The following is a 15,883-nucleotide window of genomic DNA, read 5'->3' as shown; positions in this document are numbered from 1 at the left end:
AGGCCACGGTTAGGCTAGTTCACGGTTAGGCTAGGTTAGCTTAGGCTGGGCCACGGTTAAGCTAGGCCACGGTTAGGCTATGGTTAGGCTAGGCCACGGTTAGGCTAGGCCACGGTTAGGCTACGGTTAGGCTAGGCCACGGTTAGGCTACGGTTAGGCTAGGCCACGGTTAGGCTAGGCCACGGTTAGGCTAAGGGTTTAGAGCTAGCCACGGTTAGGCTATGGTTAGGCTAGGTCACGGTTAGGCTAGGCCACGGTTAGGCTATGGTTAGGCTAGGCCACGGTTAGGCTTGGCCACGGTTAGGCTAGGTCATGGTTAGGCTGGGCCACGGTTAGGCTAGGCCACGGTTAGGCTACGGTTAGGCTAGGCCACGGTTAGGCTAGGCCACGGTTAGGCTAGGCCATGGTCACTAGGCCACGGTTAGGCTAGGCCACACGGTTCAGGCTAGGCCACGGTTAAGCTAGGCTACGGTTAGGCTACGGTTAGGCTAGGCCACGGTTAGGCTAGGCCACGGTTAGGCTACGGTTAGGCTTGGCCACGGTTAGGCTAGGCCACGGTTAGGCTAGGTCACGGTTAGGCTAGTGGTTAGGGCTACGGTTAGGCTAGGCCACGGTTGGGCTGCGGTTGGGCTACGGTTAGGCTAGGCCACGGTTAGGCTAGGTCACGGTTAGGCTGGTTAGGGCCACGGTTAGGCTAGGCCACGGTTAGGCTTAGGTTAGGCTACACGGTTAGGCTAGGCCACGGTTAGGCCACGGTTAGGCTAGGCCACGGTTAGGCTAGGCCACGGTTAGGCACGGTCAGGCTAGGCCACGGTTAAGCTAGGCGGTTAGGCTATGGTTAGGCTAGGCCACGGTTAGGCTAGGCCACGGTTAGGGCTACGGTTACGGTTAGCTAGGCCACGGTTAGGCTAGGCCACGGTTAGGCTAGGTCACGGTTAGGCTAGGCCACGGTTAGGCTAGGCTGGTTAGGCTGGCCACGGTTAGGCTTGGGTTAGGCTAGGCCACACGGTTAGGCTAGGGCACAGTTAGGCTAGGTCACGGTTAGGCTAGGCCACGGTTAGGCTAGGCCACGATTAGGCTACGGTTAGGCTAGGCCACGGTTAGGCTAGGCCACGGTTAGGCTAGGTCACGGTTAGGCTAGGCCACGGTTAGGCTATGGTTAGGCTAGGCCACGGTTAGGCTTGGCCACAGTTAGGCTAGGGCAGTTAGGCTGCTACGGTTAGGCACCACGGTTAGGCTAGGCCACGGTCACGGTTAGGCTAGGCCACGCCACGGTTAGGCTAGGCCACGGTTAGGCTAGGCCACGGTTAGGCTACGGTTAGGCGGTTAGGCTAGGCCACGGTTAGGCTAGGCCACGGTTAGGCTAGGTCACGGTCAGGCTAGGCCACGGTTAAGCTAGGCCACGGTTAGGCTATGGTTAGGCTAGGCCACGGTTAGGCTAGGCCATGGTTAGGCTAGGGTTAGGCTAGGCCACGGTTAGGCTAGGCCACGGTTAGGCTAGGCCACGGTTAGGCTACGGTTAGGCTAGGCCACGGTTAGGCTAGGCCACGGTTAGGCTAGGTCACGGTCAGGCTAGGCCACGGTTAAGCTAGGCCACGGTTAGGCTATGGTTAGGCTAGGCCACGGTTAGGCTAGGCCATGGTTAGGCTAGGGTTAGGCTAGGCCACGGTTAGGCTAGGCCACGGTTAGGCTAGGCCACGGTTAGGCTAGGCCACGGTTAGGCTATGGTTAGGCTAGGCCACGGTTAGGCTTGGCCACAGTTAGGCTAGGGCACAGTTAGGCTAGGTCACGGTTAGGCTAGGCCACGGTTAGGCTAGGTCACGGTTAGGCTAGGCCACGGTTAGGCTAGTTCACGGTCAGGCTAGGCCACGGTTAAGCTAGGCCACGGTTAGGCTATGGTTAGGCTAGGCCACGGTTAGGCTAGGCCACGGTTAGGCTAGGTCACGGTTAGGCTAGGCCACGGTTAGGCTACGGTTATGCTAGGCTACGGTTAGGCTAGGCCACGGTTAGGCTAGGTCATGGTTAGGCTGGGCCACGGTTAGGCTAGGCCACGGTTAGGCTACGGTTAGGCTAGGCTACGGTTAGGTTACGGTTAGGCTAGGCCACGGTTAGGCTACGGTTAGGCTAGGTCATGGTCAGGCTAGGCCACGGTTAAGCTAGGCCACGGTTAGGCTAGGTCACGGTTAGGCTACGGTTAGGCTAGGCCACGGTTAGGCTAGGCCACGGTTAGGCTAGGCCACGGTTAGGCTAGGTCACGGTTAGGCTAGACCACGGTTAGGCTATGGTTAGGCTAGGCCACGGTTAGGCTTGGCCACAGTTAGGCTAGGGCACAGTTAGGCTAGGTCACGGTTAGGCTAGGCCACGGTTAGGCTAGGCCACGGTTAGGCTACGGTTAGGCTAGGCCACGGTTAGGCTAGGCCACGGTTAGGCTAGGCCACCATGTTACATCAGGATAACAGTTTAGTCATACCTGGATAGTCCATTATATACACTGACTGTAAAAAACATTAAGAACACCTTCCTAATATTGAGATGCACCTCATTTTGCTCTCAAAGCAGCCTTAATTCATCAGGACATGGACTCTTCAAGGTGTCGAAAGCGTTCCACAGGAATGCTGGCCCATGTTGACTCCAATGCTTCCCACAGTTGTGTCAAGTTGGCTGGATGTCCTTTGGGTGGTGGACCATTCTTGATACACACAGGAAACTGTGGAAAAACCCAGCCTTCCCCACTGCCTCTCTCTCTCTCCATTCCCCACTGCCTCTCTCTGTCTCTCCCTTCCCCACTGCCTCTCTCTCTCCCTTCCCCACTGCCTCTCTCTCTCTCTCCCTTCTCCACTGCCTCTCTCTCTCTCTCCCTTCCCCACTGCCTCTCTCTCTCCCTTCCCCACTGCCTCTCTCTGTCTCTCCCTTCCCCACTGCCTCTCTCTGTCTCTCCCTTCCCCACTGCCTCTCTCTCTCCCTTCCCCACTGCCTCTCTCTCTCTCTCCCTTCCCCACTGCCTCTCTCTCTCTCTCCCTTCCCCACTGCCTCTCTCTCTCCCTTCCCCACTGCCTCTCTCTGTCTCCCTTCCCCACTGCCTCTCTCTCTCCCTTCCCCACTGCCTCTCTCTCCCTTCCCCACTGCCTCGCTCTCTCTCCCTTCCCCACTGCCTCTCTCTCTCCCTTCCCCACTGCCTCGCACTCTCTCCCTTCCCCACTGTCTCTCTCTCTCCCTTCCCCACTGCCTCTCTCTCACCCTTCCCCACTGCCTCTCTCTCTCCCTTCCCCACTGCCTCGCTCTCTCTCCCTTCCCCACTGCCTCTCTCTCTCCCTTCCCCACTGCCTCTCTCTCTCTCCCTTCCCCACTGCCTCTCTCTCTCCCTTCCCCACTGCCTCTCTCTCTCCCTTCCCCACTGCCTCTCTCTCTCCCTTCCCCACTGCCTCGCTCTCTCTCCCTTCCCCACTGCCTCTCTCTCTCCTTCCCCACTGCCTCTCTCTCTCTCCCTTCCCCACTGCCTCTCTCTCTCCCTTCCCCACTGCCTCTCTCTCTCCCTTCCCCACTGCCTCTCTCTCTCTCCCCTTCCCCACTGCATCTCTCTCTCCCCTTCCCCACTGCCTCTCTCTCTCCCTTCCCCACTGCCTCTCTCTCTCTCTCTCTCTCCCTTCCCCACTGCCTCTCTCTCTCCCTTCCCCACTGCCTCTCTCTCTCCCCCTTCCCCACTGCCTCGCTCTCTCTCTCCCTTCCCCACTGCCTCTCTCTCTCCCTTCCCCACTGCCTCGCTCTCTCTCCCTTCCCCACTGCCCCTCTCTCTCTCTCCCTTCCCCACTGCCTCTCTCTCTCCCTTCCCCACTGCCTCTCTCTCTCTCCCTTCCCCACTGCCTCTCTCTCTCTCCCTTCCCCACTGCCTCTCTCTCTCCCTCCCTTCCCCACTGCCTCTCTCTCTCCCTTCCCCACTGCCTCTCTCTCTCCCTTCCCCCTGCCTCTCTCTCTCTCCCTTCCCCACTGCCTCTCTCTCTCCCTTCCCCACTGCCTCTCTCTCTCTCCCTTCCCCACTGCATCTCTCTCTCTCCCTTCCCCACTGCCTCTCTCTCTCCCTTCCCCACTGCCTCTCTCTCTCTCTCTCCCTTCCCCACTGCCTCTCTCTCTCCCTTCCCCACTGCCTCTCTGTCTCCCTTCCCCACTGCATCTCTCTCTCTCCCTTCCCCACTGCCTCTCTCTCTCCTTCCCCACTGCCTCTCTCTCTCTCCCTTCCCCACTGCCTCTCTCTCTCTCCCTTCCCCACTGCCTCTCTCTCTCCCTTCCCCACTGCCTCTCTCTGTCTCCCTTCCCCACTGCCTCTCTCTGTCTCCCTTCCCCACTGCATCTCTCTCTCTCCCTTCCCCACTGCCTCTCTCTCTCCCTTCCCCACTGCCTCTCTCTCTCCCTTCCCCACTGCCTCTCTCTCTCTCCCTTCCCTACTGCCTCTCTCTCTCCCTTCCCCACTGCCTCTCTCTCTCCCTTCCCCACTGCCCCTCTCTGTCTCCCTTCCCCACTGCATCTCTCTGTCTCCCTTCCCCACTGCATCTCTCTCTCTCCCTTCCCCACTGCCTCTCTCTCTCCCTTCCCCACTGCCTCTCTCTCTCTCTCTCTCCCTTCCCCACTGCCTCTCTCTGTCTCCCTTCCCCACTGCATCTCTCTCTCTCCCTTCCCCACTGCCTCTCTCTCTCCCTTCCCCACTGCCTCTCTCTCCCCCTTCCCCACTGCCTCGCTCTCTCTCTCCCTTCCCCACTGCCTCTCTCTCTCCCTTCCCCACTGCCTCTCTCCATCTCCCTTCCCCACTGCCTCTCTCTCTCCCTTCCCCACTGCCTCTCTATCTCTCTCCCTTCCCCACTGCCTCTCTCTCTCTCCCTTCCCCACTGCCTCTCTCTCTCTCCCTTCCCCACTGCCTCTCTCTCTCCCTTCCCCACTGCCTCTCTCCATCTCCCTTCCCCACTGCCTCTCTCTCTCCCTTCCCCACTGCCTCTCTCTCTCTCTCCCTTCCCCACTGCCTCTCTCTCTCTCTCTCCCTTCCCCACTGCCTCTCTCTCTCCCTTCCCCACTGCCTCTCTCTCTCTCCCTTCCCCACTGCCTCTCTCTCTCTCCCTTCCCCACTGCCCCTCTCTCTCTCCCTTCCCCACTGCCTCTCTCTCTCTCCCTTCCCCACTGCCCCTCTCTCTCTCCCTTCCCCACTGCCTCTCTCTCTCTCCCTTCCCCACTGCCTCTCTCTCTCTCCCTTCCCCACTGCCTCTCTCTCTCTCTCCCTTCCCCACTGCCTCTCTCTCTCCCTTCCCCACTGCCTCTCTCTCTCTCCCTTCCCCACTGCCCCTCTCTCTCTCCCTTCCCCACTGCCTCTCTCCCTTCCCCACTGCCCCTCTCTCTCTCCCTTCCCCACTGCCTCTCTCTCTCTCCCTTCCCCACTGCCTCTCTCTCTCTCCCTTCCCCACTGCCTCTCTCTCTCTCCCTTCCCCACTGCCTCTCTCTCTCCCTTCCCCACTGCCTCTCTCTCTCTCCCTTCCCCACTGCCCCTCTCTCTCCCTTCCCCACTGCCTCTCTCCCTTCCCCACTGCCTCTCTCTCTGTCTCCCTTCCCCACTGCCTCTCTCTCTCTCCCTTCCCCACTGCCCCTCTCTCTCTCCCTTCCCCACTGCCTCTCTCTCCCTTCCCCACTGCCTCTCTCTCTCCCTTCCCCACTGCCTCTCTCTGTCTCCCTTCCCCACTGCATCTCTCTCTCTCCCTTCCCCACTGCCTCTCTCTCTCCCTTCCCCACTGCCTCTCTCTCTCTCCCTTCCCCACTGCCTCTCTCTCTCTCCCTTCCCCACTGCCTCTCTCTCTCTCCCTTCCCCACTGCCTCTCTCTGTCTCCCTTCCCCACTGCATCTCTCTCTCTCCCTTCCCCACTGCCTCTCTCTTTCCCTTCCCCACTGCATCTCTCTCTCTCCCTTCCCCACTGCCTCTCTCTCTCCCTTACCCACTGCCTCTCTCTCTCCCCCTTCCCCACTGCCTCGCTCTCTCTCTCCCTTCCCCACTGCCTCTCTCTCTCCCTTCCCCACTGCCTCTCTCCATCTCCCTTCCCCACTGTCTCTCTCTCTCCCTTCCCCACTGCCTCTCTATCTCTCTCCCTTCCCCACTGCCTCTCTCTCTCTCCCTTCCCCACTGCCCCTCTCTCTCTCCCTTCCCCACTGCCTCTCTCTCCCTTCCCCACTGCCTCTCTCTCTCTCTCCCTTCCCCACTGCCCCTCTCTCTCTCCCTTCCCCACTGCCTCTCTCTCCCTTCCCCACTGCCTCTCTCTCCCTTCCCCACTGCCTCTCTCTCTCTCCCTTCCCCACTCCACTGCCTCTCTCTCTCTCCCTTCCCCACTACCTCTCTCTCTCTTCACCCACCTCCTAGTTATCACCAAATTAGGACAGATACTGTAGAGTCCACCACAGGAGCACTGTCTGGGGGAAGCGGGGGGGTTGTTCACGCCTATATGTGTGCCTATTGCCTGAATCTACTCTATACGGTGTGTGTCTGTATGTATGTGTGTGAGGTTAAAGTAAGTGTGGTTATGTGTGTTTGTGTCTGTCTGTATGTGTGTGGTTACAGTAAGTGTGGTTATGTGTGTTTGTGTCTTTCTGTATGTGTGTGTGTGTGTGAGGTTACAGTAAGTGTGTTTATTTGTGTTTGTGTCCATCTGTGTGTGTGTGTGAGGTTATAGTAAGTGTGTGGTTATGTGTGTTTCTGTCGATCTGTATGTGTGTGTGAGGTTACAGTAAGTGTAGGTATGTGTGTTTGTGTCTGTCTGTATGTGTGTGTGAGGTTACAGTCAGTGTGGTTATGTGTGTTTGTGTCTGTCTGTATGTGTGTGTGAGGTTACAGAAAGTGTGGTTATGTGTGTTTGTGTCTGTATGTGTGTGTAAGGTTACTGTAAGTGTGGTGATGTCTGTTTGTGTCTGTCTGGATGTGTGTGAGATTACAGTAAATGTGGTTATGTGTGTTTGTGTCCATCTGTATGTGTGTGTGTGAGGTTACAGTAAGTGTGGTTATGTGTGTTTTTTTCTGTATGTGTGTGTGTGTGTGAGGTTACAGTAATTGTGGTTAAGTGTGTTTGTGTCCATCTGTGTGTGTGTGTGAGGTTAAAGTAAGTGTGTGGTTATGTGTGTTTGTGTCCATCTGTGTGTGTGTGTGAGGTTAAAGTAAGTGTGTGGTTATGTGTGTTTGTGTCCATCTGTGTGTGTGTGTGAGATGTTACAGTAAGTGTGGTTATGTGTGTTTGTGTCTGTCTGTATGTGTGTGTGAGAGTTTACAGTAAGTGTGTGGTTACGTGTGTTTGTGTCTGTCTGTATGTGTGTGTGAGGTTACAGTAAGTGTGGTTATGTGTGTTTGTGTCTGTCTGTATGTGTGTGTGAGAGTTTACAGTAAGTGTGTGGTTACGTGTGTTTGTGTCCATCTGTGTGTGTGTGTGACAGGTTACACTAAGTGTGGTTATGTGTGTTTGTGTCCATCTGTATGTGTGTGTGAGGTTAAAGTAAGTGTGTGGTTATGTGTGTTTGTGTCCATCTGTGTGTGTGTGTGTGAGATGTTACAGTAAGTGTGGTTATGTGTGTTTGTGTCTGTCTGTATGTGTGTGTGAGAGTTTACAGTAAGTGTGTCGTTACGTGTGTTTGTGTCTGTCTGTATGTGTGTGTGTGAGATTACAGTTCGTGTGGTTATGTGTTTGTGTCCATCTGTATGTGTGTGTAAGGTTACAGTAAGTGTGGTTATGTGTGTTTGTGTCTGTCTGTATGTGTGTGTGTGAGATTACAGTTCGTGTGGTTATGTGTTTGTGTCCATCTCTGTGTGTGTGTGTGACGTTACAGTAAGTGTGGTTATGTGTGTTTGTGTCAGTCTGTCTGTGTGAGTTTACAGTAAGTGTGGTTATGTGTGTTTGTGTCCATCTGTATGTGTGTGTGAGGTTACAGTAAGTGTGGTTATGTGTGTTTGTGTCTGTCTGTATGTGTGTGTGAGGTTAAAGTAAGTGTGTGGTTATGTGTGTTTGTGTCTGTCTGTATGTGTGTGAGAGGTTACAGTAAGTGTGGTTATGTGTGTTTGTGTCTGTCTGTGTGTGTGTGTGAGGTTACAGTAAGTGTGGTTATGCGTGTTTGTGTCTGTCTGTATGTGTGTGGTTACAGTAAGTGTGGTTATGTGTGTTTGTGTCTGTCTGTATGTGTGTGTGAGGTTACAGTAAGTGTTTATGTGTTTGTGTCCATCTGTATGTGTGTGTGAGAGTTTACAGTAAGTGTGTGGTTACAGTACGTGTGGTTATGTGTTAGTGTCCATCTGTGTGTGTGTGTGAGGTTACAGTAAGTGTGGTTATGTGTGTTTGTGTCTGTCTGTATGTGTGTGTAAGGTTACAGTAAGTGTGGTTATGTGTTTGTGTCCATCTGTATGTGTGTGTGAGAGTTTACAGTAAGTGTGTGGTTATGTGTATTTGTGTCTGTCTGTCTGTGTGAGTTTACAGTAAGTGTGGTTATGTGTGTTTGTGTCCATCTGTATGTGTGTGTGAGGTTACAGTAAGTGTGGTTATGTGTGTTTGTGTCTGTCTGTATGTGTGTGGTTACAGTAAGTGTGGTTATGTGTGTTTGTGTCTGTCTGTATGTGTGTGTGTGGTTACAGTAAGTGTGGTTATGTGTGTTTGTGTCTGTCTGTATGTGTGTGTAAGGTTACAGTAAGTGTGGTTATGTGTGTTTGTGTCCATCTGTGTGTGTGTGTGAGGTTACAGTAAGTGTGGTTATGTGTGTTTGTGTCTGTCTGGATGTGTGTGTGAGAGGTTACAGTAAATGTGGTTATGTGTGTTTGTGTCCATCTGTATGTGTGTGTGTGAGGTTACAGTAAGTGTGGTTATGTGTGTTTTTCTGTATGTGTGTGTGTGTGTGTGTGTGTGAGGTTACAGTAAGTGTGTGGTTATGTGTGTTTGTGTCCATCTGTATGTGTGTGTGTGAGGTTACAGTAAGTGTGGTTATGTGTGTTTTTTTCTGTATGTGTGTGTGTGTGTGAGATTACAGTAAATGTGGTTATGTGTGTTTGTGTCTGTCTTTATGTGTGTGAGGTTACAGTAAGTGTAGTTATGTGTGTTTGTGTCTGTCTGTGTGTATGTGTGAAGTTACAGTAAGTGTGGTTATGTGTGTTTGTGTCCATCTGTGTGTGTGTGTGTGAGGTTACAGTAAGTGTGGTTATGTGTGTTTGTGTCTGTCTGTCTGTGTGTGTGTGTGTGTGTGTGTGTGTGAGGTTACAGTAAGTGTGGTTATGTGTGTTTTTCTGTATGTGTGTGTGTGTGTGAGGTTACAGTAAGTGTGTGGTTATGTGTGTTTGTGTCCATCTGTGTGTGTGTGTGAGGTTAAAGTAAGTGTGTGGTTATGTGTGTTTGTGTCCATCTGTGTGTGTGTGTGAGGTTAAAGTAAGTGTGTGGTTATGTGTGTTTGTGTCCATCTGTGTGTGTGTGTGAGAGGTTACAGTAAGTGTGGTTATGTGTGTTTGTGTCCATCTGTATGTGTGTGTGAGGTTACAGTAAGTGTGGTTATGTGTGTTTGTGTCTGTCTGTATGTGTGTGGTTACAGTAAGTGTGGTTATGTGTGTTTGTGTCTGTCTGTATGTGTGTGTGGTTACAGTAAGTGTGGTTATGTGTGTTTGTGTCTGTCTGTATGTGTGTGTAAGGTTACAGTAAGTGTGGTTATGTGTGTTTGTGTCTGTCTGTATGTGTGTGTAAGGTTACAGTAAGTGTGGTTATGTGTGTTTGTGTCTGTCTGTATGTGTGTGTGAGAGTTTACAGTAAGTGTGTGGTTACGTGTGTTTGTGTCTGTCTGTATGTGTGTGTGAGGTTACAGTAAGTGTGGTTATGTGTGTTTGTGTCTGTCTGTATGTGTGTGTGAGAGTTTACAGTAAGTGTGTGGTTACGTGTGTTTGTGTCCATCTGTGTGTGTGTGTGACAGGTTACACTAAGTGTGGTTATGTGTGTTTGTGTCCATCTGTATGTGTGTGTGAGGTTAAAGTAAGTGTGTGGTTATGTGTGTTTGTGTCCATCTGTGTGTGTGTGTGTGAGATGTTACAGTAAGTGTGGTTATGTGTGTTTGTGTCTGTCTGTATGTGTGTGTGAGAGTTTACAGTAAGTGTGTCGTTACGTGTGTTTGTGTCTGTCTGTATGTGTGTGTGTGAGATTACAGTTCGTGTGGTTATGTGTTTGTGTCCATCTGTGTGTGTGTGTGAAGTTACAGTAAGTGTGTGGTTATGTGTGTTTGTGTCCATCTGTATGTGTGTGTAAGGTTACAGTAAGTGTGGTTATGTGTGTTTGTGTCTGTCTGTATGTGTGTGTGTGAGATTACAGTTCGTGTGGTTATGTGTTTGTGTCCATCTCTGTGTGTGTGTGTGACGTTACAGTAAGTGTGGTTATGTGTGTTTGTGTCAGTCTGTCTGTGTGAGTTTACAGTAAGTGTGGTTATGTGTGTTTGTGTCCATCTGTATGTGTGTGTGAGGTTACAGTAAGTGTGGTTATGTGTGTTTGTGTCTGTCTGTATGTGTGTGTGAGGTTAAAGTAAGTGTGTGGTTATGTGTGTTTGTGTCTGTCTGTATGTGTGTGAGAGGTTACAGTAAGTGTGGTTATGTGTGTTTGTGTCTGTCTGTGTGTGTGTGTGAGGTTACAGTAAGTGTGTTTATGTGTGTTTGTATCTATCTGTATGTGTGTGAGATTACAGTAAGTGTGGTTATGCGTGTTTGTGTCTGTCTGTATGTGTGTGGTTACAGTAAGTGTGGTTATGTGTGTTTGTGTCTGTCTGTATGTGTGTGTGAGGTTACAGTAAGTGTTTATGTGTTTGTGTCCATCTGTATGTGTGTGTGAGAGTTTACAGTAAGTGTGTGGTTACAGTACGTGTGGTTATGTGTTAGTGTCCATCTGTGTGTGTGTGTGAGGTTACAGTAAGTGTGGTTATGTGTGTTTGTGTCTGTCTGTATGTGTGTGTAAGGTTACAGTAAGTGTGGTTATGTGTTTGTGTCCATCTGTATGTGTGTGTGAGAGTTTACAGTAAGTGTGTGGTTATGTGTATTTGTGTCAGTCTGTCTGTGTGAGTTTACAGTAAGTGTGGTTATGTGTGTTTGTGTCCATCTGTATGTGTGTGTGAGGTTACAGTAAGTGTGGTTATGTGTGTTTGTGTCTGTCTGTATGTGTGTGTGAGGTTAAAGTAAGTGTGTGGTTATGTGTGTTTGTGTCTGTCTGTATGTGTGTGAGAGGTTACAGTAAGTGTGGTTATGTGTGTTTGTGTCTGTCTGTGTGTGTGTGTGAGGTTACAGTAAGTGTGTTTATGTGTGTTTGTATCTATCTGTATGTGTGTGAGATTACAGTAAGTGTGGTTATGCGTGTTTGTGTCTGTCTGTATGTGTGTGGTTACAGTAAGTGTGGTTATGTGTGTTTGTGTCTGTCTGTATGTGTGTGTGAGGTTACAGTAAGTGTTTATGTGTTTGTGTCCATCTGTATGTGTGTGTGAGAGTTTACAGTAAGTGTGTGGTTACAGTACGTGTGGTTATGTGTTAGTGTCCATCTGTGTGTGTGTGTGAGGTTACAGTAAGTGTGGTTATGTGTGTTTGTGTCTGTCTGTATGTGTGTGTAAGGTTACAGTAAGTGTGGTTATGTGTTTGTGTCCATCTGTATGTGTGTGTGAGAGTTTACAGTAAGTGTGTGGTTATGTGTATTTGTGTCTGTCTGTCTGTGTGAGTTTACAGTAAGTGTGGTTATGTGTGTTTGTGTCCATCTGTATGTGTGTGTGAGGTTACAGTAAGTGTGGTTATGTGTGTTTGTGTCTGTCTGTATGTGTGTGGTTACAGTAAGTGTGGTTATGTGTGTTTGTGTCTGTCTGTATGTGTGTGTGTGGTTACAGTAAGTGTGGTTATGTGTGTTTGTGTCTGTCTGTATGTGTGTGTAAGGTTACAGTAAGTGTGGTTATGTGTGTTTGTGTCCATCTGTTTGTGTGTGTGAGGTTACAGTAAGTGTGGTTATGTGTGTTTGTGTCTGTCTGGATGTGTGTGTGAGAGGTTACAGTAAATGTGGTTATGTGTGTTTGTGTCCATCTGTATGTGTGTGTGTGAGGTTACAGTAAGTGTGGTTATGTGTGTTTTTCTGTATGTGTGTGTGTGTGTGTGTGTGAGGTTACAGTAAGTGTGTGGTTATGTGTGTTTGTGTCCATCTGTATGTGTGTGTGAGAGTTTACAGTAAGTGTGTGGTTACAGTACGTGTGGTTATGTGTTAGTGTCCATCTGTGTGTGTGTGTGTGAGGTTACAGTAAGTGTGGTTATGTGTGTTTGTGTCTGTCTGTATGTGTGTGTAAGGTTACAGTAAGTGTGGTTATGTGTTTGTGTCCATCTGTATGTGTGTGTGAGAGTTTACAGTAAGTGTGTGGTTATGTGTATTTGTGTCTGTCTGTCTGTGTGAGTTTACAGTAAGTGTGGTTATGTGTGTTTGTGTCCATCTGTATGTGTGTGTGAGGTTACAGTAAGTGTGGTTATGTGTGTTTGTGTCTGTCTGTATGTGTGTGGTTACAGTAAGTGTGGTTATGTGTGTTTGTGTCTGTCTGTATGTGTGTGGTTACAGTAAGTGTGGTTATGTGTGTTTGTGTCTGTCTGTATGTGTGTGTGGTTACAGTAAGTGTGGTTATGTGTGTTTGTGTCTGTCTGTATGTGTGTGTAAGGTTACAGTAAGTGTGGTTATGTGTGTTTGTGTCTGTCTGTATGTGTGTGTAAGGTTACAGTAAGTGTGGTTATGTGTGTTTGTGTCTGTCTGGATGTGTGTGTAAGGTTACAGTAAGTGTGGTTATGTGTGTTTGTGTCTGTCTGGATGTGTGTGTGAGGTTACAGTAAGTGTGGTTATGTGTGTTTGTGTCTGTCTGTATGTGTGTGTGTGTGAGGTTATAGTAAGTGTGTGGTTACGTGTGTTTGTGTCTGTCTGTATGTGTGTGTGAGGTTACATTAAGTGTGGTTATGTGTGTTTGTGTCTGTCTGTATGTGTGTGTGAGGTTACAGTAAGTGTGGTTATGTGTGTTTGTGTCTGTCTGTGTGTGTGTGTGTGTGTGTGAGGTTACAGTAAGTGTGGTTATGTGTGTTTGTGTCTGTCTGTATGTGTGTGTGAGGTTACAGTAAGTGTGTGGTTATGTGTGTTTGTGTCCATCTGTGTGTGTGTGTGAGGTTAAAGTAAGTGTGTGGTTATGTGTGTTTGTGTCCATCTCTGTGTGTGTGTGAGAGGTTACAGTAAGTGTGGTTATGTGTGTTTGTGTCCATCTGTATGTGTGTGTGAGGTTACAGTAAGTGTGGTTATGTGTGTTTGTGTCTGTCTGTATGTGTGTGGTTACAGTAAGTGTGGTTATGTGTGTTTGTGTCTGTCTGTATGTGTGTGTGTGGTTACAGTAAGTGTGGTTATGTGTGTTTGTGTCTGTCTGTATGTGTGTGTAAGGTTACAGTAAGTGTGGTTATGTGTGTTTGTGTCTGTCTGGATGTGTGTGTAAGGTTACAGTAAGTGTGGTTATGTGTGTTTGTGTCCATCTGTGTGTGTGTGTGAGGTTACAGTAAGTGTGGTTATGTGTGTTTGTGTCTGTCTGTATGTGTGTGTGTGTGAGGTTATAGTAAGTGTGTGGTTACGTGTGTTTGTGTCTGTCTGTATGTGTGTGTGAGGTTACAGTAAGTGTAGTTATGTGTGTTTGTGTCCATCTGTGTGTGTGTGTGAGAGGTTACAGTAAGTGTGGTTATGTGTGTTTGTGTCCATCTGTATGTGTGTGTGAGGTTACAGTAAGTGTGGTTATGTGTGTTTGTGTCTGTCTGTATGTGTGTGGTTACAGTAAGTGTGGTTATGTGTGTTTGTGTCTGTCTGTATGTGTGTGTGTGGTTACAGTAAGTGTGGTTATGTGTGTTTGTGTCTGTCTGTATGTGTGTGTAAGGTTACAGTAAGTGTGGTTATGTGTGTTTGTGTCTGTCTGGATGTGTGTGTAAGGTTACAGTAAGTGTGGTTATGTGTGTTTGTGTCCATCTGTGTGTGTGTGTGAGGTTACAGTAAGTGTGGTTATGTGTGTTTGTGTCTGTCTGTATGTGTGTGTGTGTGAGGTTATAGTAAGTGTGTGGTTACGTGTGTTTGTGTCTGTCTGTATGTGTGTGTGAGGTTACAGTAAGTGTGGTTATGTGTGTTTGTGTCTGTCTGTATGTGTGTGTGAGGTTACAGTAAGTGTGGTTATGTGTGTTTGTGTCTGTATGCGTGTGTGTGTGAGAGGTTACAGTAAATGTGGTTATGTGTGTTTGTGTCCATCTGTATGTGTGTGTGTGAGGTTACAGTAAGTGTGGTTATGTGTGTTTTTCTGTATGTGTGTGTGTGTGTGTGTGTGTGAGGTTACAGTAAGTGTGTGGTTATGTGTGTTTGTGTCCATCTGTATGTGTGTGTGTGAGGTTACAGTAAGTGTGGTTATGTGTGTTTGTGTCTGTCTGTGTGTGTGTGTGTGTGAAGTTACAGTAAGTGTGGTTATGTGTGTTTGTGTCTGTCTGTATGTGTGTGAGGTTACAGTAAGTGTAGTTATGTGTGTTTGTGTCTGTCTGTGTGTGTGTGTGAAGTTACAGTAAGTGTGGTTATGTGTGTTTGTGTCCATCTGTGTGTGTGTGTGAGGTTACAGTAAGTGTGGTTATGTGTGTTTGTGTCTGTCTGTGGGTGTGTGTGTGAGGTTACAGTAAGTGTGGTTATGTGTGTGTGTGTGTGTGTGTGTGTGTCTGTCTGTATGTGTGTGAGGTTACAGTCAGTGTGGTTATGTGTGTTTGTGTCTGTCTGTATGTGTGTGTGAGTTTACAGTAAGTGTGGTTATGCGTGTTTGTGTCTGTCTGTATGTGTGTGTGAGAGTTTACAGTAAGTGTGTGGTTACGCGTGTTGGTGTCTGTCTGTATGTGTGTGTGAGGTTACAGTAAGTGTAGTTATGTGTGTTTGTGTCTGTCTGTATGTGTGTGTGAGGTTACAGTAAGTGTGGTTATGTGTGTTTGTGTCTGTCTGTATGTGTGTGTGGTTACAGTAAGTGTGGTTATGTGTGTTTGTGTCTATCTGTATGTGCGTGAGGTTACAGTAAGTGTAGTTATGTGTGTTTGTGTCTGTCTGTCTGTATGTGTGTGTGTGAGATTACAGTACGTGTGGTTATGTGTTTGTGTCCATCTGTGTGTGTGTGTGTGAGGTTACAGTAAGTGTGGTTATGTGTGTTTGTGTCTTTCTGTATGTGTGTGGTTACAGTAAGTGTGGTTATGTGTGTTTGTGTCTATCTGTGTGTGTGAGGTTACAGTAAGTGTGTGGTTACGTGTGTGTGTTTGTCTGTGAGTGTGTGAGGTTACAGTAAGTGTGATTGTGTGTGTTTGTCTGTGAGTCTGTGTTTGTCTGTGAGTCTGTTTAACGTGAAAGGCTATGGGATGCCTAGACTGAGACCTTGGACAGCTGCGCTTAGACTGGGTCGTTACTAGCTGGCACAGCCACAAGGCCTTGCCTTTTTCTAAAAAGTATCTTCTTAAAATATGATTTTAAACCTAACCCTAATCACACTGCTAAACTTATGCCTGACACTAACCTTAAATTAAGGCAATACTTTTTTTCATTTTGTTTTCATGAATTTTACAGATAAGGCCAATTTGACTTTGTGGCTGTGGTAACTAGTGACAACCGTCAGACTTGGAAGAAGTCACACTGACATCTGGTAGAAAGCGAGGGAGTACAGTCAGTACTACAGTCTGTGTGTGTGTGTGTGTGTGTGTGTGTGTGTGTGTGTGTGTGTGTGTGTGTGTGTGTGTGTGTGTGTGTGTGTGTGTGTGTGTGTGTGTGTGTGTGTGTGTGTGTGTGTGTGTGTGTGTGTGTGTGTGTGATTTCAGTAGTTTCAGTGT

At 48.9% G+C, this 15,883-nt stretch overlaps 1 protein-coding gene across 1 annotated transcript in view; it reads right to left on the bottom strand.

Moving 5' to 3' along the window:
• Positions 1–15,883, bottom strand: part of LOC123999673 (cAMP-dependent protein kinase type I-beta regulatory subunit-like) — a 432,723-nt gene that overhangs the window by 245,729 nt on the left and 171,111 nt on the right.

The sequence above is a fragment of the Oncorhynchus gorbuscha genome, linkage group LG16, assembly GCF_021184085.1.
Source record: "Oncorhynchus gorbuscha isolate QuinsamMale2020 ecotype Even-year linkage group LG16, OgorEven_v1.0, whole genome shotgun sequence".
Classification (NCBI taxonomy): domain Eukaryota; kingdom Metazoa; phylum Chordata; class Actinopteri; order Salmoniformes; family Salmonidae; genus Oncorhynchus; species Oncorhynchus gorbuscha.
Note: the sequence above shows the minus strand (reverse complement) of the source record. Positions and strands in the feature narration are given on the sequence as shown.